General features: G+C 53.6%; 1 pseudogene; it reads left to right on the top strand.

The window, feature by feature from the left end:
- LOC142990721 (DENN domain-containing protein 4B-like) overlaps positions 1-5,000 on the top strand; it is a 12,021-nt pseudogene that overhangs the window by 2,047 nt on the left and 4,974 nt on the right.

The raw sequence follows: 5,000 nt of genomic DNA, 5'->3' as shown, positions 1-5,000 counted from the left end.
CACACACATACACAGAGACACACACACACACAGGGACACACACAGAGACACACAGAGACACACACATACACAGAGACACACACACACACACAGACACACACAGAGACACACACACACACAGGGACACACACAGACACACACAGACACACACACACACACACACAGACACACACAGACACACACAGACACACACACACACAGGGACACACACAGACACACACCGACACACACACACACACACAGACACACACACACACACACACACGGCACCATCAGGCTGCTTCATGTGTTCACGTCATGTTAGAACATGAATGTGAAAGTTGTGTGTTTCAGGGGACTTCCAGGTTTCTCCCATATTCAGAAACAAACAAAGGAGAAATGAAACAAATAATGGAGAGATGTCCAGAATATTCTGTGTGTGTGTGTGGGGAGACAGTGTGGTCTCCTTCTGTGGTTTCCTCTGAAGTGTGTGTGGTCCCTGCAGGGTTCTGTATGAGGGTAAGGAGGAGGTGAAGCAGGGCTGGTACGTGATTGAGACCACGCCCTACAGCCGCTCTGCCAGCCTGAGCTCTGGGAGCGGCCCCACGGCTCACCGGGTCTTCCTCATGTACCGACGGGCTCTGGACTGTCAGGGCCTTCACAGCCTGGGAGTCACAGACGTGGGCCTGCTGCTGCCCAGCAAGGGGGAGGTGGGCTCCTCACACCTTCTGTAGGGTGGACAAGAACCTGAACACTGGCATGGTGAGGAACACAAGGAGGCTCCTGAGCCAAGATAGTTAGTTATTATATTAAACATCATTCAGTAGGACCTGGATCAGTAGGACCTGGATCAGTAGGACCTGGATCAGTAGGATCTGGATCAGTAGGATCTGGATCAGTAGGATCTGGATCAGTAGGACCTGGATCAGTAGGATCTGGATCTTTAGGACCTGGATCAGTAGGACCTGGATCAGTAGGATCTGGATCAGTAGGACCTGGATCAGTAGGATCTGGATCAGTAGGATCTGGATCAGTAGGACCTGGATCTTTAGGACCTGGATCTTTAGGACCTGGATCTGCTGGTCCCTCAGTCCTCTTCAGGTTGGAGCTCTAGCAGCCTCATGTAGCTGAGATGGATCTGACTAACAGGCTGAATCCAGAACTGATCACTGTATTGATTGATTCCCAGCACTGTCTCTTAAACCGACACAGATAGATGTCACTGTGGTTACCATGGTGTTTTGAAGGTCAGGGGTCATTGGTCCTTGTGCTGTGTGTTTGTCTGCAGTGGGGTCCAGCTCTGTACGTCTGCTACAAGAGAGCTGTGGCCAAAGCCAACGCCCTGGTGTACGAAGCCTGTGAGTACCTGCTGTCTGTCACTCAGGGGGGAGGGGGGAGGGATGAGAGCTGTGAGCTGATTGGCCAGTGAGCTCATCAGCCAGTTACATGTAAATGACCTCCTTTTCAACTTTAAGGGTCCAAACGTAGGCAAACATGAACCAGGGGTCAGCACTGATGGAGCACATCTGCCCCCTGCTGGACACACACACACACTCACTGCTGTGTGTGTGTGTGTGTGTGTGTGTGTGTGTGTGTGTGTGTGTGTGTGTGTGTGTGTGTGTGTGTGTGTGTGTGTGTGTGTGTGTGTGTGTGTGTGTGTGTGTGTGTGTGTGTGTGTGTGTGTGTGTGTGTGTGTGTGTGTGTGTGTGTGTGTGTCCACAGCTCTGATCAGCAGGTACCCAGAGGAGGACCTGGAGTCGTTTCCTCTTCCTGAGTCGGTTCCAGTCTTCTGTCTGCCGATGGGCGTTACCGTGGAGAGCTGGCCTCTCAACACCAAGTACCAACTTCCTGTCTTCTCCACCTTTGTCCTCACGTCCGCCTCTGGGGACAAGGTGGGAGCTTAGTCTGATTTGTCCTGACCCAGTCCAGCTGCTGTGCCTCACTCAGGTCCTCACTCAGGTCCTCACTCAGCCTGTCCCCGCCCCTCCCAGGTGTACGGAGCGGCCATCCAGTTCTACGAGTCGTTCCCTCGGGAGCTGCTGTCGGAGCGTCAGAGCGTGCGTCTGGGTCTGCTCAGCGTGGTCGACCGCCGCCCCATCACCAACCGCAGCCTGCAGGCCAAGAAGAGCATCTGCGTCCTGTCACACTGGCCCTTCTTCACTGTGTTCCAGAAGTTCCTCACCTTCGTCTACAGATACTCCATCTCCGGCCCCCACGTGCTGCCGCTGGAGAAGTCAGTGCAGCCTGCTGATTGGCTCATTGGAGGGGGCGGGGTTTACACTGAGCTCTCTTTGATTGATTGATGTCTCCTCTCTCCTGTCTGTCAGACACATCTCCAGCTTCATGCACAATGTGCCCTTCCCCTCGCCACAGCGCCCTCGCATCCTGGTCCAGGTAAGAGCCGGGATTCTTCTTCTGTGGTCTTAGATTAAAGCAGTCATTTAGTTTAAATAGAGATATATATATATATATATATATATATATGTGCCCTCAACAGGAAGTAGGCGGCTCATTGGTCACAAACTGAATCGGGTAAAAGCTCAACCAAAGCCCCTTTATCATCCTGTCAATCATCTCTCACTGCTAAACCTCTAATGATTGATGACTGATTGACCGATTGGTGACTGATCAGGGCTCAGATTATAGCTTTAGAATCCTGAGTTGATGGGACATCAGGGGGAGGAGCCTGAGGATCAATCTGTGAGGGGATTCACTCTAATGGAACATGTATTCTGTGTGTCTGTCTCTCTCTCCCCTCTGTCTCTCTCTCTCTCTCTCTCTCTCGCTCTCTCTCTCTCTCCCCCCCTCTCTCTCTCTCCCTCTCTCTCTCTCTCCCCTCTCTCTCTCTCCCCCTCTGTCTCCCCCCCCCCTCTCCCCCCCCCCTCTCTCTCTCCCCCCCCCCTCCCCCCCCCCCCCTCTCCCTCCCTCTCTCTCTCTCTCAGCTCTCTCCCTATGATAACCTGGTGCTGTGTCAGCCCGTCTCCTCTCCTCTTCCTCTCAGGTCAGTATGGAGCAGTAAAGTGTTTCTAACCTGCAGCTGTGAGGGGCAGTTAGTCAAACTGTGTGTGTGTGTGTGTGTGTGTGTGTGTCTCTCTCTCTCTCTCTCTCAGCGGGGCGAGCTTCCTGAAGCTGCTGCAGAACCTGGGCCCAGAGAACGCCTGCACTCTGCTGCTGGCCGTCCTGACTGAACACAAACTGCTGCTGCACTCACTGAGACCTGACGTCCTGACATCTGTCAGTGAGGCCCTGGCCTCTGTAAGACACACACACACACACACACACACACACACACTCACTCACTCACTCACTCACTCACTCACTCACTCACTCACTCACTCACTCACTCACTCACTCACTCACTCACTCACTCACTCCTCACTCACTGTAACTGTTAAATGTTAACATTCTCCCTCCCCCCTTTCTCTCTCTCTCTCTCTCTCTCTCTCCTCTCTCTCTCTCTCTCTCTCTCTCTCTCTCTCTCTCTCTTCTGTCTCTCTCTCTCTCTCTCTCCCCCTCTCTCCCCTCCTCTCTCTAGATGAGCTTCCCTCTGCGTTGGCACTGTCCCTACATCCCTCTGTGTCCTCTTCAGATGGCAGACGTCCTGCTGGCCCCCATGCCCTTCATCGTGGGGGTCCACTCCAGTTACTTTGACCTGTACGACCCCCCAGCTGATGTGGTCTGTGTGGACCTGGACACCAACACCATCTTCCAGTGAGTCTGGACCTCTGAGTCTGTCTGTCTGTCTGTCTGTCTGTCTCTCTCTCTCTCTCTCTCTCTCTCTCTGTCTCTGTCTCTCTCTCTCTCTGTCTCTGTCTCTGTCTCTCTCTCTCTCTCTCTCTCTCTCTCTCTCGCTCGCTCGCTCGCTCTCTCTCTCTCTCTCAGCACTTTATCTGTGTTTATGTTTCACGCTGCAGAACTGAGGACAAGAGGCCGCTGTCATGGCGATCGTTTCCCAGGAACACGGCAAGATGCTGTTCAACACACTGACCAACCTGCACAAGACTCTGGAGAAGAGTGAGTGGCCCTCTTCCTCACACAGAGCGTCCAGACTCACATGTCCTCTGCCCCTCTGAGCGTCTCCTTCCTCCTCTCCTCTCCTCCTCCTCTCCTCCCACCTGCAGTTTGCACCCCTGGCCAGGAGGAGGCGACGCTGGAGTTCCTGCTGACAGACTATGATCAGATCTACAGGCGTCAGAAGCAGCTGGAGCTGGAGATCCAGGAGGCGTTCCTCCGCTTCATGAGCTGCCTGCTGCGGGGCTACAGAGCCTTCCTGCTGCCAATCACTCAGGCTCCGTCTGACACCGCCACAGACTGCAGCTCCCTGTTCAACCTGCAGGGTGAGCTGTCTCACCTTCAGGCTCCAAGGGACCCACTGGGGGGGGGGGGCTGGACTCAGGGTTGGCCCATGTGGACTTACGAGTCTTCCTCTTCCCTCCCTATTTCCTTCTTCTCTTCTCTTCCTCTCCCTTTACTTCCTCTCCTTCTCTTCTCTTCTCTCCTCTCTTCTTCTCTTCCTCTTTCCTCTCCTCTTCCCTTCCTTCTCTCCTCTCCCTCCCCTCTTCCTCTTCCCCTTCCTTCTCTTCTCTTCTCTTCCTGTTTCCTCTCCTCTTCCTCTTCCCCTTCCTTCTCTTCTCTTCTCTTCCTGTTTCCTCTCCTCTTCCTCTTCCCCTTCCTTCTCTCCTCTTCCTCTTCCTCTTCCCCTTTCTTCTCTTCTCTTCTCTTCCTGTTTCCTCTCCTCTTCCTCTTCCCTTCCTTCTCTCCTCTTCCTCTTCCTCTTCCCCTTCCTTCTCTTCTCTTCTCTTCCTGTTTCCTCTCCTCTTCCTCTTCCTCTTCCCCTTCCTTCTCTTCTCTCCTCTCCTCTTCTCTTCTCTTCCTGTTTCTTCTCCTCTCCTTTCCTCTTCCCCTTCCTTCTCTCCTCTCCTCTCCTCTCTTCGCTCCTCTGGCCTCTTCCTCTCCTCCTGCAGGCTTCCTGAAGTCTCGTGATCGTACCCATCAGAAGCTCTTCATCCAGCTGACCAGGA

Source organism: Genypterus blacodes, unplaced genomic scaffold (genome assembly GCF_046128005.1).
Source record: "Genypterus blacodes isolate CSIRO-AG114 ecotype Tasmania unplaced genomic scaffold, CSIRO-AGI_Gbla_v1 ptg000692l_1, whole genome shotgun sequence".
NCBI lineage: Eukaryota > Metazoa > Chordata > Actinopteri > Ophidiiformes > Ophidiidae > Genypterus > Genypterus blacodes.
The sequence above is the reverse complement of the archived record's forward strand: the minus strand, read 5'-3'. Positions and strand labels throughout refer to the sequence as shown.